Below are 26,940 nucleotides of genomic sequence, written 5' to 3'. Positions count from 1 at the left end.
CTGTGTTGTGTCATATTCAAGACAGCCAAGTTAAGACACAAACTATAGACTTCTGGTTTCCTGGAATATTTAACAGAATTAAACATTTGATAAGTTTTAAAACATATTGGCAGCCAGAAGCTTGATCAGTGAACTACACAGTGGACAGATTTACTCTTTAAACTTCCACCTACACTCAGAGAAGGCCCAAATGAGGATCCAAAAGGATCCCGGTAATGGTCTTCGTTCATCTGATCGGTGTCAAACTCAGCTATCTGGACTGAGCAGGGCCTTGGATGTGTCTCTGGAAGACAACAGTTGTCTGAAGGAGAAAGTGTGAAACATGGACTGACATCCAAAAACTTCTCACTAACAAGGAGAAGTTCCTCGAGCAGACCCAGAGGAGCAAGAACCGAATGTAGAGGAACTTCTGATGAGCAACGAGAGCAAAGGTAAAGAGATGGAAGAACTGCTGGAGGACGAGAGGCAGAAAACCACCAACCAACAGAAAGACAAGGCCTCTACAGAGAGCCATGGGCTGACATCATGGAGGGTATAGACAAGGTAAAATCGCTCAGTCAGAGAGATAAAGAAATCTCCAAACTCAAGGTGGAGAACAGAGTCTCTGAGATGCTGGTAGAGGTCAGAAACCTCCACACAAAAGAGCAACAAGAAGCGAAGGCAACACTAGAGAATGGAAAAAAAGGTGATGGAGGACATAAATAAAGAACTGCAGGACAAGATCAGCAGACCACATGAAGAGAAGAAAAAGCTAAAGGAGAAGACTAAAGAACTGCAGGAGGAGATGAGAAAGATGAAGTATATCAACCTCTGAAGGAACGCATCACCAACATGGACGCTGCATTAAAAAGTCTCCTGGTTCATGGACCAGGCTCTCAGGAGCAACATCCACATCAGGCTGGAGGACGAGAAGTACGAAAACCCAAACTGAACCTCCAGAGAGACGAAAACACTGAGTTTCTGAAGGAGCAGATTGCTGTGAGAGAGCAGGAACTCCTGAGACCCGATGGTCTGAATCAGAGCCTCTCTGCTGCTGCTGGATGAAGAAATAGAATTCCAGCAGAGAGAAAAGACCTGGAGGACTGAGCAGAACACTGTGGAAGAGCTCAGGAAGGACGTTGCCCTGAGATTTGAGGAGAGAAAGAAATGGCGAAGAACCAGAAAGTGTCAGAAGAAAGAGACAAAGACCTGCAGGAGAAAAACAAAGACATTGAAGAGAAGGAAAAAAAACAACTCTTCAAGTTTTTCCAGAACAAAAAGAGCAAAGAAGAAAGAAACAAACAGAAAAGAAAAGAAGAAGAAAAAGACCAGCAGGATGGAAAAGGAAGAAGCAGGACTTCTGGAGCTGGTTGTTGCCACAGAAGAAGAAGAGTGACAGTGACAGGAAGGTAGTGTAGCTTCTCCTCCACCTCACCCTCCTTCATCCTCTCAAGCCGCTCATCATCTATTACTCCTTTACTTTCCTTCTACCCATCCAACCCCTCTAGTTCATTCCCTCTTTTCATTCCCCTTTTCCTATTTCCCTTCCCTTTTCCTCTCCTTTCTTTCTCTCTCTCTCTCCTCAAATACCCCCCTTTCCCTCTTTTAATTTTTCCCTAACCTCGACACTACCCTCACCCCCCTTCACCCCTTTCCTTACTTCCTTAAAAGAAATGTAAAAAAAAAAATCCATCATATTTCCTCGTGTGTGAATAACATTAACTCTGAAGCGTTCACGTCTCATTTTTTTTCCCAGCTGTTTGTTTAAAGATTCCTGAAATGAATTCAAATCATTTTCAGGTGATGCAGCTTGTAAATAATCAACTAACCAATCTGAGGTGACGTTACAGAAAACAATCGAGTCTGAAACATCTTTAAGTTGAAATTTTGACAACTCATTGCTTTTCTTGGGCTTCACAGGAAATCTGACCCAAAAAAAAACTAATTTGAAAGTTGAATTCATGCAGCAGTTGTATTTTATGCTAAAATCAGTCCCGGTGTTTCCTTCTAAAAACATTTATCACTATGAATAAACATTATATCCATGCCTCTGTGTAAATTCTTTGACTGAGCTGGTAATAAAGCTCACAGATAAGCGAGAGAAAAAAAGACTAAGACTTGCACAACTGTCTTCAGGATTCAACCAAAAAATGCAGCGATGTATCCATTAAAAACATTAAAGAGACCGTGAGCTTCTAGTCAAAGAACCAAATCTCACCATGAAAAACACTTTGGGAATTATTGCTGCATTAGATCATTAGGATGATATCAGCATAACACAAACATACAGACAGATCTGCTGGAATTTTCTGTAGAGGAACTTTCATGCCTTGTCATATAATTAATGATAATTAAATGTACTTATGTGAGCTAGACTTTATGGTGGTAAATTCATTCTCATGATCATCTGGACAAACAGTAAGATTAATTGTATTGTATAGGTATAATAAAAAACAAGAAAAGCACTCGAAAAAAGTTTGCGCCGTACTCTACCAAGGCTGCTCAGTCTTGTATCATTTCTGTCAAATGAAATCTTTAATAATAATTACATTTGACTGAGCACAGGCGTGTGTTATGCATATGTACATTATGTACGGATACCGAATCACGTGACCTAAATATGTAGCGGTCGGAATTGATGAGACTCAGAAACACCCCCACAGTTTAATCAATTGTTCCTTGTATCATTTCCAATGGATAAGTCCCTTCATCCCTGATCACCCTTGTAGGATTGAGATCCACTGTGTGCACCAGAGGTTCCGGATATTCGTGGACAGTCACCAGCTCTTTGACTTTTGATCTATTTTGGTTTTGTCCTGCCTTTTTGGTTCCCTGTCTGTCACCTCTCCCTCATGTCTCTCTCTCTCCCTGCCACTCCCCCTCCTGCTCTACCTGCACTCTTCCCGCTGATTACCCCAATGACTGTCAGCTGCAGTAATTAGTAAACTCAGCTCACCTGTCCACAAGCTCTCCTCACTATTTCAACCCCGCTCAGTCAGTCTCTTTTGGATCATAGATGCTGGTCCTCACCAAATCTGCCACCTCTGGACTGCTCATAGACTTTTCTGTTCCCCCCTCCTGGATTCTGTTGTGCTTCTGTTTGTATTTGGATTTTCCCGAGCCTGTTTTCCTGTTTGCCCTGGATTTCCTAAGCCTGCCTTCCCCGTTGTCAGTCCCCCCCTTCCTGTGAGTCCCCCTCTTAGCTTGCTCTTGTAATTCAGTTTAATTTTGTGATCTGCGGTTTTCTATTTGTAGTGTTTGGTTTAGAGTATTTAGATTTAGTTTGGTTACCCAGTTCAGTTCTCCATTTATGTACTAGTTTGGATTCTCGTTTAATAAAACCGATTCAATTATTCACCTATCTGTCAGTCTCTCTTTGTCTGCGTCTGGGTTCTCCAGGGCCCCTCTGTAGCAGATAAGTCCACAGCGGTTGATTTGTAGCAGGATCGCAATCATGTGATCAACATGCAAGTGATGTAGCATCCACTTGTCATAGTTACAGTGAGACCGTGCTGCTGTCTCGCAATGATACAGAAACCTTTAACAAATCCGTGCATCCAGATTATAAGCCGTATCGCTGCCAAAATCTAATCACTTGGTCATTGTGTCATTTCTGGCCTTCCCTGAAGATTTAATCCAAACCTATTCCTCAGTTTCTGAGTGCTAACCGACAAATTGACGGACAGACAAACATATGGCAATTGTCACATAACTCCGCTGCGTTCCTTGGCAGAGTAATAACCATGCATAAGTTAGCTACATAGAAGTAGCTCTTTTCACACCAGTTTTACAGTTTTGATATTAGTTTCAGTTACCTTTATGGCTCCAGTAACTCCTGTCAGTCGTCCACATTGTTTGGCGATTTGACCCTTAGCACATTTCTGAATTGGTTTTATACCCTGTTCAGCTGCTTATAGTAGACCTCAAACAGATAAAAACCTGAACTTTTATGTTTAGCCTCTTTTTAAAATAAAAAGAAAAGAAGTCTGTCCAGTTGAAATTATAGAACATAACATGGGTACTTTCAAATGTATGTTTAATGAATCTGTCTGGTTCACTTTATTTCAAAACCAAACAGAAAACAAACACGTATTTCAGTTTAATTTTCATTCATTTATTTGCATGTTTTTTTTTTCAAGTGGCCGTGCTGCTTCAAAAAATATAAAAATGTACCAACGGTATCAACTGGAAATAATATAAACATGTGCATGTAGTTGCCTGTTTTCTCTTGTATAACAATATAACAACAAAACTGCTTCAGCTTTCATGCATCCACTGGGTTAATGCTTGGCTATCTGTTTTAAACATGAATTGTGGCCAGCAAAATGCATTTTGAGGTGTTTAGTATGGCGTTTCTGCAGCAGGCAAGGTAATGTATACAGCACATACTGAATCATTGAGGTTTTGTCTGTTTGTGTTGCAGGATGTGTGTGAAAGAGAAGAGGAATTCAAGTGGAGTGCACTGAAAAAAAATATCCAAAGGATAAAGAGCAGGAGGACAGAGAGCGAATGCTATAGAGGTGGGGGTGTGTGTGGTGTATGTATGAGTATTTGTGTGTATCTGTGAGGGAGGGACAGACAGACAGACCAGAGAGAGGGACAGACGGAGATTGAGAAAGAGAAGAGAGGTTATAGCTGGTAAGCGTGAAGACAATAATGCAAACTGACACTTCAGAAATGAGATGCCGGTTGCCTTGGCAACAGGCCCTGGGCTAGGGGCTACCAGGAAGGGGTGAGGATGGGTGAGGGTGAGCGAGCGAGGGGTGAGAAGGGCTGCAGAGAGGGCTGAGATAGTGAGTAAATTATGTTTGATTAGAAGTGCAATCATTTGAAAAGAGCAGAGAAAAGCCTGTGGTGACGCATCCAGCAATCAATGAAGGACAGGAATGTGAAGACGGTGAGGATGCTCTGCACACAAAGCTGCTCCAAACGGACAGATGTGGCTCTTGAGGGTTTTCTCAAGTGTTTTCATCGGCGATGTTTACCTTAAGGAGCACTACAGTTTGTTTCAGGCCTCAGAAAACAAATAGCGTGTGGTTTAATTGTACTGTGTGTTGCGAAGCGTTGGCAGTGAGGAATCGCTGCAATGCTTGCTATTTCTTTTCCTCATCGATATGAGCTCTCAAGTGATGTTTTTTTGTTTATACATATAGAAAGCGGAGATAAAAATGTTACTCACACATTCTCACGTTGCTGTTCTAGGTGTTCACATTTCAGAAATCTCCACTACTGTGTATCTGCGCAGCAATCAAACATCTGGAACACATTACTGTCTGATTTCTTTTGTGTGAAGAAACGTTGGTTGTGCTCTGTAGTGGTCAACACCAAGATGGTCTTTTAAGGTGGAAACTCAACCACCGTCCAAGTGGCAGAGAAATGAAACACCAAGTTCAGATGCAGACATTTGTGAGCTGGGCCTCGTCTTTGAGTTGAAGTGACAGACTTTGTATCCAGGAAAACATGCACAAATAGTCACGTGATCATATGAGTTTAATGGAGTTTGTGGCGAGAAATGTGATTTAGATCACCCACCCCAACTTACACTACCGTTAAAAAGTTTGGGATCACTTAGAAATGTCCTTATTTTGAAAGAAAAGCATTTTTTTTCAATGAAAATAACATTAAATGAATCAGAAATACAGTCTAGACATTGGTAATGTGGTAAATGACTATTCTAGCTGGAAACAACTGATTTTTAATGGAATATCTCCATAGGGGTACATGGAACATTTCCAGCAACCATCACTCCTGTGTTCTAATGCTACATTGTGTTAGCTAACGGTGTTAATTGATGATCAGAAAACCTTTGTGAAATTGTGTTAGCACATGCATAAAGGTGTGAGTTTTCATGGAAAACATGAACTTGTCTGGGTGACTCCAAAATTTTGAACGGCAGTGTATATATACTCACAACTACCTTATCTATTTTTGTAGCTAACATAGAGTTTAAAGTAAAGTTTCTTTAGGGATAAGGCATTTTTGTTTTTTTATTGTTGCCATCATTCGTCTTTCTCCCAATCCTCTCCGTCTGACTTCTCTACCCTGTCAGTGTCTCTGGTTTTAACTGTAAATGTAAATCTAATAAAACACATCACAAAACATCTAGTTTGGCTTTTAAAAACGTAAGGAATTTCATGAAACACCACACCACTGTGCTTTTTTACCAAATGTTACTGATACAGCAGTAAACCACTCATTTGTTTGCTCTTGGGAGTAATTCTGGCAGCAGCATTTATTCCAAGTAAACCACTGTGCCCTTGTTAATTACAATGAATGAACTTGCCTTCAGTGCAGCGCTGTGTCCCATTGCTGCGTTTTAAAAGAATATCAAAGAATATCAGTTCATTGTTGCCTTTGGTCATATTCTTCAGTCTACTGAAAACAAGAAAAGCACAGACTATCAGAAGAGGTATTCAAAAAATTGTGTCATCTTCTGTACTCCAAAGAATTTACAGCAGCAGTGTAATGAAACGCTGAGGAAAGTGGAACACTCATTGTGAGTCCATTGACTCATTTTTGTGTGGCACCAGGTAGTAATGGTGTTTCACAATCCGAAATATGTCCCTTTGAAACTAAAACTTTCATTTTACTCTGATAGTATGTGCTGTTTTCAAGCACCACCATGATGCTGCTGTTATCGTTTTTCAGACTAATGCAACACAGGTCAACTAAAAAGAGTTCTAATCTTGTATTAGAGGTGAATAGAAACAGCTTGATGGTCTTTACTGTCCTGTCATAGTAGTTGGTATATATGCAACTTAAAAATTCATTGTTCAATAATCCTTCGCTGAATATTGTTTTGTAAAATTGAGCTCATCAAAGACGACATATGTAGCTATATTTTGTGAAGCCCCTTTACGTATACAATCCAGTGTCAAATTTATTTATATAGCACTGATTCAAAACATTAATCACGTCGGGGCACTTCACACAGTAAGGTCAAGACCATTGCTATGTTGTATTACAAGGAGAAAGCCAAAGTAGCTTGGAAAATCTAAACTGAATCTCCATGTAATCTTCTATCTCCATGTTAGGAGATACAGGAGAATCAGTTTGGCATTGGGCGAATTGAATCGCGTTTCCCTCCCAGGAAAGTTTGGTACGACCAATCATAGCATGGGAGGCGGGAGTTAATGCTGCATCATCTTCAGGGCCTGGATTACCCATAAAACACCTGCGCACCTCCCGTAACCAAACACAAACATTAACAAAGTTATTCCTAACACCGCTAATCGTTTGGAAGGAGTCTTTTGTTGCGTAGCCTTTTCAAAAATAAGTGTTGTACTTGAGAGTACCCCATGTGTTCGGAGATTTTTGTGACAAAAACGGCAGTAATCATTCACCGCGACGCTTTCTCGGCTGCATGCCATTGTTGTTTGGACTACATGGACTTCAAGGTCGATTTGTTTGTGCGTCACATCCGTGTTACGCTGATTGGTTCTTTCTCGTTCAAGCTGCATTCGTTAGCCCCTCCTTTTGAAAATCGTCTCCTATCATCACAATGCCAGACTGCCTTTATTTGTATTTATATTAATACATAAATAAAGTCAGTCTGGATTTTTCAGGCAACAAAGATTCCCTTTGAGCAGCTCCTTTTAAACAGAAACTTCCTGCAGAACCAGGTTCAGGGAGGGCAGACATCTGCCTCGACCAGACGGGGTGAAGATGCCTCAGGCGGCCTAACAGTCTCAGCATGCCATACCTTCCATCCTGCTTAACAGGGAGGGAGAAATTGACAGAAAATAAAATAAAAAAAAACAATGTAGTAAAATGACAATTTGAACAAATGATTGATGTATATATATCAACAGTCTAAAGGAACTTATCACCATTGGAACTTTTAAAAAACGTATGAAAGATTTTGCAGCAGCTTTTTATCACACTGGTTGTTTTAATGTAAATTTTTAATCCTGTGCTTTTATCTAGCTTATTTATTTTGTTGTGTGAGTCCAGTCAAAAGTCTGGACACACCTTCTCATTCATTGGTTTTTATTTAGCTGTTTTGTACATTGTAGATTAATACTGAAGGCAAAGCTGTAAAAGAATACTTTTTTATTTATGTTGTAAACAAAAAAGTGTTAATTTTCAATATTAATCTACAATGTTAAAAATGATACAAATAAATAAAAAGCACTGAATGAGAAAGTTTTATCACATGCATGTTAAAACAACACTGTGACAGCATAAAGATGTTTGGTCTCCTCTGAATGAATTCTGTGCTCTAAACACAGCCTGCAGATCAGCTGAGAAATTGCAGAATCTCTGTCACACGATGGTTTAGTTCAAAACAGAATGTGTACAGGTGTTTTCTTTCAATTTAAAAAATCAAACGCGTAGAATGAAGTGATTTTGATGCATTGTTTTGATTTTAAGCTTAGATTTGCTTATTTTCCTGACAGAACTGCTCATGAGCAAAACATTGACGGCTGAAAATCCAGGTATTCTCTCTGTTTTTGAAGTTTCTGGCTCTGTTGCAATTTTGCAGATCTTTTAAAAAGTAAAAGGACTTTCAAACCCACTGGCACGTTTTGGGATTCAGAGCTTTAATGCAGGACTGAAGATGTCAAACTGCTCCTTCCTTGCTCAGTTGAGGGGTTTGCTATTCTGTACCAGAGCTAAGATGCTATATCTAAACCTAAACAGTCACTCCTTAATAGTCATTGTTACATTTTTCCACTGAAACTAGAGTCATGTCATCCCAGCTTCTTGGATCTGCTCTGCATAGCTACACAAAAGACGATTGAATAACCGGCTTTTGCTGCACTACTATTGCCACTTTTACCCATCATCCTACCCCAGAGCTACACTTCTCATCTTATCTCTCAGGTGCGTTATTCTGTCATTTGAATTATTCATGACTTTGCCAATTATTTTGTTCCTGAAGTACAAAATATTTTTTCTCCTTTCTATTTTAATTAGTGCTTTTAAAAATAACAGTGCATTGTATTGTCGTGAACAGCCAATTCTTCCTGTTCATTCTTAATAAATGGAACTATTTAGTGAGTTTATGTTTGCCATGGAGACAGACCCAAACATTCCCATGTGCTCTGACAACGACTCTAAATACTGCTTTTATTAGGATAAGATGATGTTCAAAGTCAGAAGTGTAAAACATAATATCCTGTTGAAATGTTTTATGACGATCATATCCTGATCGCGCTCTGACTGTATCTGTCTGACAGTCAGAGCGTGATCAGGATACAACAGGAGTGTTGGCAAAAACACAAATATTTCTGTGTTTTAGGCTGCAGGAGAAGGTGACAATGAGAGGGATGCAAGGGGAAAGATTTGAGGAGGATTGCTCTGTTTCTCAAAGATACACGATGTGCTTAGATGGAATAAATCTAGAACACATCAGTGATGTAGTTCTGGATGACGGTATTGTTTTTAGGCAACGATGGCAGACAGATCTACACATCACAAATAATCCATCCATCCACCCATGATCTATACACTGCTTAATCCTCATTAGGGTCATAGAGGGCTGGAGTCTATCCCAGCTGATTTAGAGTGAAAGCAGAGGACACCCTGACCCGATCACAGGGCTCCATATAGAGGCAAACAATCACACATATGAAAAATTTTGAATTTTCAATTAACCTCAGCATGCTTTTGGACTGTGGGAGGAAGCCGCAGTACCCGGAGAAAACCCATGCATGCAGAGGGAGAACATGCAAACTCCATGCAGAAAAATCCCTGGAAGATCTGGATGCGAACTGGGGATCTTCTCGCTGCAAGGCGAAACTGCAAACCACCACTGTGCAGCCCCATCACAAATAATGTTTACTTGAAATTACTGAATTTGAAATGAATGAGGATCAAATGATGGTAAACAAGCTTATCAAGTACCAGTGTAGATTGTACTTAGGATAAAAGTTGCAACCATCTATTCTATATTATACATTATATGCTCAAAAGTTTGGGGTCACTTAGAAATGTCTTTATTTTTGGGGGAAAAAAATGAAGATGACATTAAATGAATCAGAATTCAGTCTAGACATTGTTATTGTGGTAAATGACTGTTCTAGCTGGATATCTAGAGAGGAACATTTCCAGCAACCATCACTCCTGTGTTCTAATGCTACATTGTGTTAGCTAATGGTGTTTAAAGGCTAGCTGATGATTAGAAAACCTTTGTGCAGTTATGTTAGCACATGAATGAAAGTGTGAGTTTTCATGGAAAACTTGACATTGTCTGGGTGAACTCAAACTTATAAACCATAGTGCACGTTCCAACAATGTCATCACAATTTAAAAACATAACTGTAACTTTGCTAAAACATTTCTTTTTTTCAGATGTCATTACAGTTTTTCTCAGTTGCTTTGGAACATTTCTCGAATCATCCTGGACATCTGCAAAACAGTAAGTGCATTTCTCAGAACAATTCGTACAACCTGCAAAAGCCAGTCTCTTGTTTTAAATCCTTCGTTCATCTCACAAAAGTAAATATCTGTGTCAGTGAACATGTCAGTGTCATCAGAATGACAAGTCCTTGTGTATAGATAAGACACTCAAATTGCTTAGTCATCTAAGCAATTTGAGTGTAGCAATTTGTGCACTGTTGTCATTATAACAGTGTACTCTGGAGGGATGTTCTGATGTAAACTATGGCTGAAGTTCTGATGACAATTGTTGCAAATTGTAAGTTGCACCTTAGTGTATGTGGGAGATTGATTGCAAGAGACCAGACAAGATTCACATTTAAGTTTTTACTGTTTGTACTGTAATTTGTTGACAGACTACGTCATTGTGATACAGAAAGGAAAACAGCGCTGCATAGCACAGAATAAACAAAAAACAAAAGTAGAAATGTTAACATAGGACAATCTCCTTTTGGCAAACTGTACATGCAGTGCTGTAGGAAATACAGTACAGTCTTCCTCCTGACGTTCCTGTCTGTTGGGCCACAAATTCTCATCCACATCACAAATATCGTCTCTTGTGTCTTTGAGCGATTTCAGAAAACCCTAACCCTTCACACATTTCCCTTCGTAGAGAAAGACAAGATTCACCTGGGAGCAATTTACCAACCCCAGACAGATTTAGAAAAAAAAGTCTAATGGAAATCCATAGAAACATCCTTGACATATTATGACAACTTGTTCAACCATTTTGCATGTAAAGATTTGTGCGATGAACTAATGCCTAAACGTTGTGGGGGGTGAGACTATTAAACAGAGACCCATTATGATAGATTTTGATCAGCATGACATTAACAATTGATAATGTAGGAAACAGCAGAGAATTGTACGGAATCATTTGCAGGACTATGCCAAAGCATTTGCAACTTGTTCAAAGAAATGAGAAACTGCTTTTTTTGATGTGCACAAGTGACACAATGATGTAAAGACTGAACAAGTAGTTTTGAGAATTTCAATTCTGATCTGAGAAATGCACCAAAGCGACTGAGAAAAACTGTAATAACATAAGTACTCATGTTTTGAAAATAAATTATTTAATATTTTGCTGTGATATATTTTTTAATTGCCACAGTTGATTCTATGGGTGACCAAGTGCCCCAATCTGTAGTCCTTGTATGTTAAATAAAGTATACTACAGCAGTGAGTACACTCCTGTGCAATATCATTAAACTGTTACATAATTGAATACTGTGTCACTTTGCAGTGACTGCATTTCTTCTGAGTGGAACAGCAGCACATTTGCTCTTATGTGAAATCAAAAACTAACAGTTTAGATTTACTCTTGTGTAAACTAGTGTCCCTTGCAATTGCAACTCAGTGTGACAAAAGTCAGCACACCTTTCATTACTAAGACTCAAATCTGATATTTTTTCAATATATTGTATGCCCACTTTTATTTTTGATGGCAGACTCAATCCTCCTCAGCTTGGAGGACACCACATTTCTGGAGAGATGCTCTGCAATTCTTTAGAGATTATATTTTTAGCTCTTTGCTGGAGGGATTGTGTTGCGCCAGCTTTCTGTTTAAAATATCCCAAAGGTGTTCTATTGGATTCAAGTCAGGCGAGATATTTTGCCAAGCTATAGTTTTTACTTTTTTTTTCTTTAGGAACTCTTGAGTATTTGTGGCAGCGTGTTGTGAATGGTTGTCATTCTGGAATATTCCTTCTCTGTCAAGCTTCTGCAGTCTGAGAATAATTTTGTTAGTATTTTGGTAAACTCACAGTCAATCATGGAGCACTTATAAATGTACTCATGCAGCCCTATACTCTATCACCACACTCCCCCTCTGTGTTTCACTCTCAAGACTGTGCATTCACTGCAGTGGTTCTGGTGAGTTTCATGCTAAACATGTTGGACAATTCAGCAGAACCAATTTATTTTAGTCTCATTTGACCAAAAAATATTGTCCTAATATTTATCAGGCTTCTGTTTGTGTTAATTAGCAACGCTCATTGTTCCAAGCAGCAAGCGTTTCTGGAATTTTCTTCATAGACGTTGATGTTATGAACTGTCCTTCAACCTTTCTGAAATGTCACAAAAACTCTGATTTCTGTTGAGAACTCCGGCGTCAGTTTTGAAACAGCTGCTCCTCTGTTTTTCAGAGCTAGATATTAAAAGTAGCATACCGTCTGTATCTTTTTAGGAAGACTACAGCTCTGATTGGTGGCACCAAGACTCATTCTATACCTCCTGTTTACTGCCACAGCTGTGTTTCTATTGATTTTGAGTTGGTCATTGGGCTTCCTGCGTCCCGTTCCATCTTTGTTAAGCCTCACACTCAGATTTCTCAGTTCTTCTGTTAATTCTTTTACATGTTGTGCCATGATGGAGACATGCAGACAGACACAGCCCATTGGTCACAAACAGAGGAAGTTTACAGGTCATTTTATGACCATGTTCATGCAGTTAGTTTGATTGGAAATCACTGGCATATTCAGCTTCTTTTGAGTCTTCACGCATTTATTCACGTTTGTTGCAGTTTCTAATTTGGAGCCAGTTTTTTTCTCTGTATATTCTTTCTAAAGTATTTGTTTTTCATTGTCAGAGGAAACTCCCTATTGTTCAACTCAACATAATGCAATGACTGACAGTCGATGCAATTTTGAATCATTTAACTTTAAAGGGATATTTCACAGGGGTGCACTCATTTCTGTTGTATACTGGTTGTTGGTAGGATGAGGGTTAGAATACTAATCTGCATGTACAGTTGTTCCGAGCAGCAGTGTGAAATGCATCTCAGATTGTAATAGGCACGCTGCATTGTCAAACTGGGAAGCAATGTGTGAAATTTTGCGACAAGTAATTATGCACCGGTCCAGGAGGCCGCCATCATTACACACCTGGTCCATCTAGATTGCTGATATTATGTTAACATTGTGTTGTTTACTTCACAATTAACAATCTATCTACAGGGAAACAAAACAAAAGGTTTCAATAAACACGATGAGCTGTGGGATACTTTCACTCTGTGCGATGCAGAACTGAACTTACCGAGTTGAGAGTTAGATCGCTTTCGATATAGTGAAGATGTACAGTTTATAAGCACTCTTCTGTTTTAACACTGTTGGATCTCCTGCCCTTTGTTCACTTTAAAATCACAAAGTGCAGTTTTCGAGACCTGCTGTCACTTCAATTCAAATGTGCAAATATGCTTCCAAGGAAATAAATCCAAAGCAAACTTGTGAAATACCAAAATTCAGAATTAACATTTTTTAAACGTCTCATTTTGCATAAATTTGAAAGTAAATATTGTCCTAATCATGTGTACAAAGTTTATAATGCATTGCCTCCAGCAGCACAGATGCACACACATGCATGCCGCATTGTAGTACACACATGTACGCACACACACACACACACACACACACACACACACACACAGACACACACACACACGTGGACACACGCATGCACAGCGGCAGCAGAATTGAATGCGATAGGGAAGTGAAAAATGATTAACCCAGGGTCAGCTCTCAGCCTCAATCTCGGCAGCGCTCAAAGAACATCCTCGCCTGATTTACACTCGTCATGTTCCACAGCACACATTTGCATATATTTATTAAATTCGCCGCGCGTTGGAGAATAAAATATAACAGGGTGGAGGGGATGGGAGCACGAGGAGAGGAGTGGAGGAGGGGAACGAGGGAGGGGGTTATTTAAAGGAGGCGTGTTTCTGATAGATTTGCCTTTCATTCATATTCATTTGTTCTCTCTTTTGCTCTGTCTCCCTGTCTCCCTGTGTTTTGTTCATTAGCATGGAGGTCAGCGCAGGCATCAGATGCGACTGCTCAACGCTTTAGGGAAAACATTGCTGTTGGTCAGCCTATTGAATTGACCTTGTTATCATTGTGACAGACTGTGTTATTTATCAGTTAGTTAGATAAGCCGGCATGGAGGACGGTGATAGTATACCACATGAAATGAGTCTCGATACTGAATCTACAGTGACAAACACGGCCCCGGGCTGTTTCCACATGTGCTCACTAAACTCAGTTATCTTCAAGTGTGCCAAAAAGTGAAGCAAGAGAAAATGAGTTGTCTTTGAGGACAATATTTTTCAGTTTACATCAGCTCTAATGACATCTCTATTTTTCTTTACATTTTTAGCAGGAAGGCCTGAGGGATGGAAATGCTGGTCCGTCGGTTGGCCGGTCCAGACTGAAATATTTTAACAACTACTGGAAGAATTCAGTACTGACATCTGCGACCCCCACAGGATTAGTCCTAATGACTTTGGTAACCCCCTGACTTTTCTTCTAGCACCACCAGCTGGTTAACATTTGTCATTCAGAGCGAAATGTCTACACAACTTTTGGATGGACTGTCATTTGAATGTGGCGCAAACAGGCTACCCCATAGATTAAATACATCAGGAGTATATAAGTGTTATGACATCTCTGTAGGTTTTTGGCCTACCGCTTTGAAGCCCCACATTTAGAAACTGACTGCATCTATTTGAAACCAGATGTGATAAAAAAAAAACTAAATTTTTTCGAAATATCTGTTTTTTTTCAGTATACCTCAGCTCTAATGACTCTATTTTTCTTTGTGTCATACCATCTTAAAACCTCAAGTTTGTGAGTAATCTGTCACCTCTTGGGCTTTCAAAACTGAATGTGACAAGTCGTTCTGATTCTGTTTATTCCCTATCTGAATATTTTGCAATCCTCCTCCGATATTAAAATGCTTTGACTTCAATCACATAAGACCGACATCCTTTGACTTTTCAGTGCAGGACTTTTACAGTCTGGTATTAGTACTTTTGCTTTAGTATAGAGTTAGAGTACTTCGTCCACTGCTGCCGAGCTCTGTCCATCAACATAAACAACCACTTCATAAATATATGACTTAATATAGCTATAAGGTGTGAGAAAAGTAGCAGTACATTCATGGAGAAGTGCTGTTAGAAGGTTGCTATGTAAACTTACTTTGATCAGCTGTTGTGTGTCTCTATTAGGAGAATACTTACTCTAACTGTGTATTATGTTTTTTGTTCACTGTCATAGAAGAAAAATACCGAGTCCCTGTTCATGACATGTTACTGTGGTGTCCTCCTTCGCAGCAGAACTGTGTGAAACATGATAAATGTTCGCAGCGGAAACACTGTGTTAAATTGAAACTGTAGTAGAAAGGGCGTTCTGATTTCTGGTTTATATTAACGGATTCTAATCCTGTCCTAGTTAAGTGTTTTCTAACACCATTTAAGTAAATCAAAGTGATTGTTACGAGACAGTCATACAAACTGGGCTGCTGTTCTTCTGTTAGTCAAACAACTCAGCAACAGCTGAGCAGAACATAATACTATACTCACCATTTATCAGGACAAATGGTTCAGGAGAAGGTAGGATATGCATTCAATGCCCCACCCGAGTGATGAGCGAATTAGATTTTCTGAACAATGCACATGATCATACTGTAGCGACATGTCAGTCACAAACATACCCTGCTTTATAGCCTATTTTCCTCTAAACTGAACCATTATTTACAAATTGAACATCATGATGTATTGAAGGTAGCGATTAAAACCATGAAGTCATTAGGAAAATATTAACCTAAGCAACAGATTGAAGGAGGAAAAAAGGTCATTTTCTCTTAGACTTCTATACAATCAGATTTCTTCTTGCAGCCAGAGGAGTCGTCCCCTGCTGGCTGCTAGTAAGAATGCAGGTTCAAGGCACTATTACTATGCTAGCATGCTAATATACTGAGCTAAGACACATAACATGCTTCTGAAAACATAAAATATAGACTTGAGCATGTCAGCGGTTTAGCTTACTGGTATTTATATTTCGCTTGAAGCCTGACAGAACTCCCTACAGACTCTCAGTAATCTTTCTTTTAGTGTCTGTATTTGAATTGGAGGTTAATCAGGCTGGTAAGTAGTCTCACTCAGTCTAAATTTCGTCCTCATAGACTTTGTTTAAAAAAGTAGGAAACAAGATGTTTTTCATTCACTGTGGAAGCAGGTTTACTCATGTAATTAGCAAAGTGCTTCCGCCCACTCCCTTTACAAACTTTGTAATTAGCATCATGTTCTCTTTTTTTGGTGAAATTTTATTGTTCAGATCTGTGGAGTTAACATTGACATAGCATGTTTATTAGTCACCCTGAGTTTGCCTAAAACGTTGAAAACAGGCCGCTATGAAAACATCTTTAACCCGTTCCACCGGCCCCTGCCCTCTGTCCCGTCCTATCCCCCCTCACACCATCTGATGTGAGCAGCCGTGGCAGGTGAGATCGATAGGGCTGAAACCTGTCCAGAGCCTAAATCCATCAGTGGTGAGCGCAGAAGGGAGACAGGGCAAGGAAGCCATCAGTCACACACAGGCCCCAGCCATTTACTACTGCAGCCTGCTAAATGGCCATCTGAGGAATATTGTCAATCAGCACGCTTCATTTTATGCAATCAAACATCTATCTATCCATCTATTCATCTATCATCTATCAATCTATCATCTATCTATCTCTTTCAAACATGGCTACGTGCTAAACATTTATTTTGATTATTTGTTTTCTGAACTATGTCCAAAGTTGACTTCTTTTTGCCTAACGAACCATTTTTAAAATCCCATTCTAGAAGAATTAATGTTATTGTTTGTTATCACCATTACTAACCAGTGTGCATATATATAAATAAGATTATCCTCTTTTGTGTCTTCTGTTTGGGACAGTAATCTATTTCAATGTGCACATAACATCTTTTAAGATGAATTAATAAATGTTTATTTTAATTAATATCCAAACTCTTCACTGAAATAGCTCTTGCTGATTTCTTTTACACATTTGGGAGATAATACAAAAATATGTGTTTGACAGGCTAAAAAGAAAAGACCCACCATTCTTGGTATTATGAAAAGCCTTATTTTTAACATGCCAAGTACCCTTGGCTTGTTACCAGAATGCATTTTTTTGCAGGTGGTTCAATGCATGCTGTGTAGTTGCTATGACTGACCCTCCACTCTAACTATAAAATGACACATAGAAACCCTAAAATGTGTCAAAATTATATGCAAAATGTGCAAGAAGTTGTGTGTACCTCATTCACAATTCTGCGTTTCTCGTAAGGTGGTGTATGTTTGTATCTTTGTAGAATATTTAAATGCAGAGTAGTTTTCAGTATTCATTTGAGTAGATAGGTCTTGAGTCGGATCCTTGGATCATGATTGGGTCTGATTAATGGGATTTTTAACTGACTTATGTCAAAAAGAATCTAAGCCCAGTCCTTTTTATATGTCTGCTGTCATATGTGCTACAAATTAAAATTATCTACTTAACATATGCAGCAATATCACACAATAATTAACTAATAACATGAACTCAGCACAGTTTTTATGAATTATGTACTGATATTGCTGGCAAAGCAAGACATATAATATTTACAGTTCCATTTGTTACTGGGATTTGGCATTAAATTCTATCTGTTCCCAACTTAGTTTAAAGCATTTTCTTGGTCATTAAGGATTACAGCAGACTTTGTCATGGTTTCCCTTTGCTAGCTAAATCCCCAATAATGTTCTCTGCTTGCCACCTCCTCTTTTCCCTACAGTAGTAAACAGTAAGAGGGTACTACAGCTAACCTGCAACACTTAATGTGTTCTTTACCTGGGAAGATGGTATCAGGGATTGGCAGGTATGACTCACATAAGATAAGGGACAAAAACACAACAACAACAACAACAACAAAAATACACCATATATGAAAGTATATACTGTATACTGCATGTACGTGCAGTGCTATTGTCTGCACATACAGCATGTGTTGGTGTACATATTCATGTTTACATATATAAGCAGTCACATATGCATTCAGAGGTATATATGTGTACAAAGCATTTTATATGTAAATACACTGTCAACACCTCCACACGTATATACATGTAAATGCCAATATGTGTGTAAATAGACAAAACAAACAGAACACAATGCAAGAAACAAACAAACAAATAGCAAAAATAAAAACACTGGACCATCTCCACAGCTCTGATGGGCCTGGAGCCAGGCAGCCTGCCTCCCTGGAAGGCCCCTGTCTGATACGTAGTAAAACAATTGGCAAGAGGGATGTGAATCTCTCTCTCCTGCTTCCTGTCGCTGTCTCTCTCACACACACAGCGAGGCAGGGATGGCAGAGGACCAGCAGTCTATGCCAGTGGGCGTAGAGGGACTACTGGGCATGCTGGGACCAGCCTCAGGAGTTAAGACTCGCTGAACTACAGCTGCAACCAACCCAGCCATCGCCAGAGCGGGAGAGAGAGTGGCCACGGGATACAAGCTCCGACACACTGCTACGGATACACAGGAACACATACAGGCACTCCACCGTTACACACGCACGCACACACACACACACGCATACACACACAAAGACGTCCGTCTGGTCCCGTGCCATGTGTCTCAGCTGTGCCAGCATCGCCAGCCCCCCTCAGGCCTGGACCTCCCGCGTATGCCACCCCTCTCCACCCTCCCATCCCTCCTCCTCCTCCTCTGCTCCTCCCTGCCGGTAGCCTTTGTGGGCTAATTAGCGGTGAAATTGGTGAATTGCAGGCTCGGGCACACACACACACACACACACACACACACACACACACACACACACACACACACACACACACACACTCACACACACACACACACACACACACGCATAGTCGCTGAATTGCAGGCTCAGGCACAGCAGTGCAGACACTTCAGCATAGCCAAGCGCCACTTCAGCCCCTGAAAAGCCTCTGAAATGGGGCATGGAACACAAAGACAGGAGTGGAGAGGAGAAGAAAGGAAACAGTGGAGGAGAAGGAGAGAAAGAGTGCAAGCGGAGATGGAGGAATACATTTGCTTCGGTTCTCTCCTCACATGTTGCTACTGTATAAACCAAAAAAAAAACAACAAAGAAATTAATGCCTTTTTCTTCCTCGTATTCAGCCCAGGTGTATCTGCTTGAGGGTTACCTGACACTCACCTGTGTGCCATCAGCTCGAGTCGAGCAGCCAGTGAGTGTCTCTTTCTTTGACAGAGCGAAAGAGAGTCCGTAATGATTTCTGTGATGGACGACACTCATTCCGTCATCCCTCCATCCCACCCACAACCCATAAATTACCTCTCATATTACCAGGCTGTATTAAAACCATGCAACGTGTTAGGGCTCTCATTTAAAATTAATAAGTGGTAATTATGGAGGGAGGAGAATCTGATGAGGAAATCTAGGAGGCTGAAAAAGGAGCCCAAGACCAAAATGGAAAAGGTGTGAGAGCACTGAAAGAATGATGCTTCTCCGAGGCGTCGCTGTTTTCTTCTCTTGTCATAAAATAATCAACAAAACATGGGACGATGTCATTTGAAGAACAGTTACAGTCCCGCAGATGCTTTGACAGAGCGCCAGATACCACAGCCACTGAGACAACGCGGCGTTGCAGCTGAGCATGAAATAAGAAAAGTGAATGGATGACAGGAGGACGGTTACATTGTTGTATCTGCTTGATGCTTGCCACAGGCACAGAATCAATATCTGAAGGGACAACAAACAAATTAACAGTAAATGACTACACATTCTTCATCCTGCTCAGTCAGCTCAATGAATAAGACTTCTTTCTTTGTTTGCTTTCCGCTTTTCCCACCGATGAACAACTAGCTAGCTGTCCAAGAAATGTTCGGTTTTATTACAACTTGGCACACAGTGTTGTAGCTTTGCCTGACAATGTACTCACAACACCATAGTTGCAGATACAAAATCTTCCACAAGGACTGGTTAAATTCAACCCACATCTGTTGTAGTTGCTTTTGAAAATGTACTTTTTTTTTTTTAACAGGATTTCATTGTACTTCCATATCTGTAATGTGTTTTAGTTTTATGACAGTTAAAGCTGTGTTTTTTAATTGCCCGACTAGGAACAAGAGTTATAAACAAGCAACACCTGCAACCTCTGAGTAGCATATCGGTAAGATAATCAAGGAGACTAGGTTGTGAAACAGAATTCAAATGATAAAAATGAGAGGTCAGAACATCAGACAGGTTGTATGGAAACTTTATCTTGTGAGCATGTTGCACTGCTGGGACGTGGAATCGCTGGTAAACCTGTCTTTGACTGATCATAACTGTGCATACACACAGTGTTGATGTGTACTTTTGGCAAAAGTAACTATCTCACTTTTTTCTTTCATGAAACTGGCTCTGAAAGAGGCTCGACAGGGCTGGTTTCAGTTGTCAGAAGCAGGTCCAGGCCTCCCTAAACCAGCCTCCAAGTTCCTGCAGTGGAAAACAGCCTAATGTTGTATTCTCAGAGCTCAAAGAAAGGTTTGACATTTGTGGAAATATACAGTGATGGTCAGGGAAAGATTGTGATTTTAAATAAATGTTTTAATAGTGGTGGGATGAGCTTCAAAAGACTGATAAGATTAATTATAGGCTTTGAAATTAATTAATCGCGATTAATCACATTTTTGTCAAATAGCAGTTTTTGACATAATCAAAATTTTTCAGTTCGAATAAATTTTGGCTGATCACTGAATCGATGAACAGACATATACGAGAACTTAAACAGCAAAAATGTTTGTTTCATTTATATTTATCTGTGACTTTTTTTTTAATCTGTCTACTACATTCACAGATTCCTGTAAACTCAAAGTGCAATTATAACGATTATATTCAACATTTTAAGACTTTTTGTAAACTCAAGCACTTTCAGTGTCCTGTAAGTGATCTATTATGGGCTGGCTGCATCATTTGCCGGTACTAGGACTGTCATAGCTAACATATGATGCATCACCCCCTGAGCTCATTTGCATAAAATAGTTTTGTTTATGTAAAAGTGGCACGGGGAAAGGAGGTCCGATGCATCGTGAAACTTTCGTTAAGCATCTAAACTAGCCGTTTTTAAACTAAATTGAGGACAGATTCAGCAGCTTATTTCTCACCTCTAATGCTTTCAGAAATACTTTTTGCTGAATAGTTTTTGCAAGAAAAGAGAAAGTTTGCAACTGAGCTGCCATGTTGGTCCGACATTTCTGTTCTGATTCATTCAATGTGTCCTGTGTATCTTCTTTAAGACTAGCAAGCAGACTTCAGGTTAATTACCGCCACCTGGAATTGAGAATGGTGCGATTAAAAGTGTGATTTTTTTTTAAAAATGTTATTTCTTCTGTAAGTAAATAAACGTAATGAACTTGTTAAAGTCCCAGCCCAAGTTTTCAGCAACTTGTAACAACTTAATATGTAACTGAAAGCACAATCTGTCCCAAACCTCAAGAAAGTAAGACATTAATGTTTATAGAATTAGAATAAAAAATAATGCAAATTAAATGTATTTTTTAAACACATTTACTATACGAATGTCTTATTTTGTCTGAGCGAATATGTCCAAAAACAACTAATCCAAATTTTAATGATAAATACATAATTCAGGCCTTGAGGTTCTCCTCTGGGGAAAATCAACATGTTTTTTCTTTTTTCTTTTTTTTTTACCGTGTTTACATGTTCATATGTTGTTGTTTTTTTTAATTTGCTGAAATACATAAGTGGTCAACACTGAGGCTGAACATTTGCACCGATGATCAAAAACCTAGATTCAGACTTCTACTAAATCATACATGACAAACACGAAGAACAAAAGCTGTCAGCCCGAAGGATGGAACTTTCTGTTTCATTATTCCTCTTCATATTTGGCTTCCAGTTTGAACATGTATGTGTGAATTACTCCAGAGTTGTAGGTGAGCTGGTGTGCTTGAAGTGCAGTGAAGATGAATGCATAGAGAAGCAGGGACTTGGTAGATCTGTGCAATCTAAAAGAAACAACAGTTTAGAGTTAAGGCAGGAAGGAGTTACTTCTAAATACGCAACTTTGATAAATAGAGATGAGACTTTAGAGGTTTAATCACATTTTTCTTCATATAGATATTTTTTGTCTGGGTATAAAATTCATTAAACTGATCCTCATTTGATCAACAAAAATGTAATTCAAGCATTTAGTTTTCTATAAAAACACATTTTCTGATGCAAATTAGCTGCAAATAGATATTAATTACAAGCAGCCCCTATCAGATATTTGGTCAACTTTAACTCATTTGGATTAATAAAATTAAATAGTGTGAAGCAGTTTGTGGCCAAGATGGAGCCTCGGCTGGTTCAAACTGGAGAATTATGACCAGTTCAGCTTCAGCGGGTTTGTACAGCAGATGGTTAAGAAAACATAAAATTAAAAACAAAAAATGCCGCATTAGACTGTAAATTGTATACTGATCAATGACTATTCATTGTGTGTGATACATAAACATGTAATCTGTAAAAAATATATATAAAAACATTTTTCTGGCAGCCACAATTAAAAATTCTACAACTATTTCTTTTTATTTACAGTGTAAATATAGTGTTGTAAAGTCATATTATATGAGGCGTGGAGATTGCATTATTACATCATTGTGACAGTGTTGAATCCATCAGCCAGCCTCAGATGAAACTGCTTTGAGTAAGCAGAGCAGTGCTGAACTGTCCTACTCATCCTTCTTTGGCGCCCCTATCCCCCGGGGACACATTAGTCTCTTAATGCTTTGTCATCACCATAGGTTAATGGACCTCACAGCAGTCTGTTAAAAACAATCCTGATCAATACACAGTGTGTGCAGAAGGGGATAAGGTCCAAAAATAGAGCAGCTGGACTTTTCTTTCAGTCTTTTTTCATTATTTTTTTCATCTAGTTGTCAATATTAGTAACTATGGGGTAGAAATAATCACATATTCAAATATGTGGAGGCCTGAAAATATGCACAGACATATCTGCAATGTCATTTACTGAATGCACAGGGAAGGTTTTTCTTCACTGCTGTTGCCAAGTGCTTATTTAAAGGGAATTCTTGGGTGGTTAGCACTTTCACCTTGCAGCTAGAAGATCCCTGGTCCCGGTGTTCCTGGGATCTTTCTGCATGGAGTTTGCATGTTCTCCCTGTGCATGCGTGGGTTTTCTCCAGGTACTCCAGCTTCCTCCCATAGTACAAAAACATAATGAGGTCAGTTGGTGATTCTAAAATGTGAGTGTGATTGTTTGTCTCCATATGTCATCCTGTGATAGACTGGTGATCTGTCCAGGGTGTCCCCTGCCTTCACCCTAAATCATCTGGGATAGACTCCAGCCACTTCATGACTGCACGTCACAGAGGAGGAATTGAAAGTGATGAGTGAGTTGAGCTGAAATAAATTATAAGTCTGAGCATGAACTTTCAAAACCCCTTGAAGATTTCCGACGGATAAGTCCCGATAAGTCCGCAGTGATCGATTTTTAGTAGGATCACAATCATGTGATTGTGAGCAGGCAGCTGAGGTAGTGTTCACTTGTTGTCATAGTTACAGTGACGACATCCCACCATTTTGCAATGATGCAGAAATCTTTAACAAATCTGTGGATCCAGACTATAGTCCACATCACTGCCAAAATCTAATGAGGTGGTCCTTGCATCATTTCTGACCTTCCCTGAAAGTTTCATCTAAATCCATTAGTCCATTTTTGAGTAATGTTGCACACAGACAGAATAACAGACAGACAGACAAACGTACGCCGTCTTTTCATCGTCACATAACTCCGTCGCGTTCCATGACGGCATTGATCAGCATTATATATCCATCAGCATGAGATGTTCTTGCATTGTTGTTCAAGGTGTTTCTGCCAGCTAAACATGTCCAGCAGAGAGTGAAAGGGCAGATGCAGCTACACACAAATGGTTGGGTTCTAGTTTGCACTTCTGTGGAGCCAAACTCATCAAGGAAAGCAAGGTTAGAGGGGGACAATCAACACAGTCCAAACAGTAAGTAAACAAGCTAACACTTGTTTGAACAAGACACATGGAGGACCACTGCTACACACACACACACACACACACACACACACACACACACACACACACACACACACACACACACACTCACACACACTTCCAGCCCTCCGTGCATCATTATTTCTTTCTTTCTCTCCATCTCCAGCTCCAGCAGAGAGACTCTCAGGTCTGGCTCCGAGTGTCTGGCACCTTTTGCCAAAATCCTGCTCCAAGTAGGGGCTGATCCGAAGGGGCAACGTGAAAGAAATAATGGCAGTGAGGAAGGAGCGGCGAAGTAGGAAGACAAGGTGTTAACACCCTTTTCAACACCAGAGCCCCCTCGCACAGACCGAACACAGGGAACAGTCTAATTGCAAAATGTGTGCGCAGAGATTCATGTGCGTAACAGTGAGTGTGCCGTGAATATTTCTGCCCACTGCAAGAAAGCAGTTCCATATTTTCTCTTTAGATGTCTGGTTTGTTTAGATTTTCACAACCTCGGCAAGTCTTTACAGCCTTAAATCTCTTTTCGTTTTTTTCTGCGTTCTGTTTTATGTTTTGCAAAAATAAGTTTTCCGTCTTTGTGTGCCTTCCCCCTCCTCCTCTTTGTTTCAACCACTTCTTTTGTGTCTGCTGCGACGCTGCTCCTTCACCTCCATCCAATATACTCAGACAATCTCTTTATTTCTCATTAGTGCATTTTGACAGTTAATGAGTGGACCGGTGAGTCTGTGTGTGTGTTTTCATGTGCAGGAGAATACATAGCGAGGGAGAAAGTGAAGGAGGGAGGGAGGAGGGGAGAAAGAGATAGCGGATGGGGGTGAAATTCATGTTGATAAATCATGTGGTCAGTAGCACAGGCCTATGTTTATCTCCTGCTGTCAGTGGAGTATGGGGCCTGAGATACTGCTCACACATTCAAACACACACACACACACACACACACACACACATCAACAAGACGACAGAGGATTGTTGTTACCTGCGATTTCGTGCTTTTCCTCTTTCGTCCTCACCCACCCTCCTCCCTCGCACCACTTCTTCTCTCCATGAGGGGGGGTGTGGCGGACAGATACAGAGCAAACAGCAAACCTGCCGTTTACATTTTGCTTCGCCCAACCACCCTGAATCCCATCAGTCAGCTGTTTGTGCCGATTACCGGATGACTAATAGACTTTAAATCAGTCTTTCACTTTGCTCCCCTTTCTCTCAAGTTAAGGACATTTCTAATTAATTAAATGCAATTCTTTGTGTGCACCAATAAGCAAAATTTGCATATTGTTCCGTATCAGCTCGTAAATTTGCTGCATTGTTCTGTATTTTGCGTGAATTTTGCATCACTGTTTGTACACTACACATTTGCACTCTTCACATGTTTTATGTAAAACTGGATGAAAAATAACTACTAGCTATAACAGGTGTTAAGGATTGTGTTTTTTTTTAACTTGCTTTATCAAACAGCGGTTTGGTTTTGAGCACAAACTAGCATGGTAAATATTTATAAAAATATTTATCTGCATATCCAGCACAGTATTTATACCTTTGAAAATTGATAAAAGTGAACGTATGATAGTGATTAGATGCGATAGATAGATAGATAGATAGATAGATAGATAGATAGATAGATAGATAGATAGATAGATAGATAGATAGATAGATAGATAGATAGATAGATAGATAGATAGATAGATAGATAGATAGATAGATAGTATAAAGAACAAGAAAAGCACTCAGAAAGCACAGTACTGATTTGTAGGAGGATTGCAATCATATTATCATCATAGTGTTAACTTGTAGTCATAGTTACAGTGACGCCATGCTGCTTTCTCGAAATGATACAGAAATCTTCATCAAATCCAGACTATATATGATGAGTTCATTTGCAAAAACAGATAACTCCGTTTTGATAAATTTTCAGAAAACTTTTTTTAATGTTTACTTGAGATAATATCAATCAAACTAATAATTTATTTTTTCTCTATTTTGTCATGTATTTTTCTGCTGCGTCAAATCCACTCAACTTCAGTGTTATTATTATTATTATTATCTCAAGTAAACAATAAAAAAATGAGTTTTCTGAAAACGGAGTTACCTGTTTTTGCAAATGAACTCTTCATATGGATCCAGACAATAAGCTGCATCACTGTCAAAATCTAATCACTTGGTCCTTGTGTCATTTCTGACCGTCCCTGAAAATTTCATCCAAATCCATGCATCTGTTTTTGAGGAATGCTGTTAACAGACAAACAGATAGACAAAGCAGTGCTGATCGTCATATAAGTCCACCTCGTTCCTTGGCAGAGTAATTATTTAAAATGAGTCAAAAATAATAATAATATAATGTGATAATATAATGTGCATCTGATTACGTGAGATTTACTCTATTGCTACACTGTATTAATGACGATCAAAACAAATATGAAACCTTGTTTTATTTGTTAAACATTTCTGTGTCATTGCGAGATAGTGGCATAGTGTCACACTAACTATGACAACAAGTGAACACTACATCAGCTGCCTGCTGACGATCACATGATTGTCATCCTACTACAAATCGACTGCTGCGGATTTATTGGGACTTGACAGCTTAGCCACTGAGCAGCCTCGGTGGAGTACTGTGCTCTCTGAGTGCTTTTCTTGTTTAATAGTAACTATGTGCCATAGTAACATCAACAATATAATGTATTCTTTATTAGGAATATTACTTCACATCTACTCTCTATACAGTTATATGGTACTGCAGAC

This window comes from Acanthochromis polyacanthus, chromosome 18 (assembly GCF_021347895.1).
Source record: "Acanthochromis polyacanthus isolate Apoly-LR-REF ecotype Palm Island chromosome 18, KAUST_Apoly_ChrSc, whole genome shotgun sequence".
NCBI lineage: Eukaryota > Metazoa > Chordata > Actinopteri > Pomacentridae > Acanthochromis > Acanthochromis polyacanthus.
The sequence above is the reverse complement of the archived record's forward strand: the minus strand, read 5'-3'. Positions refer to the sequence as shown.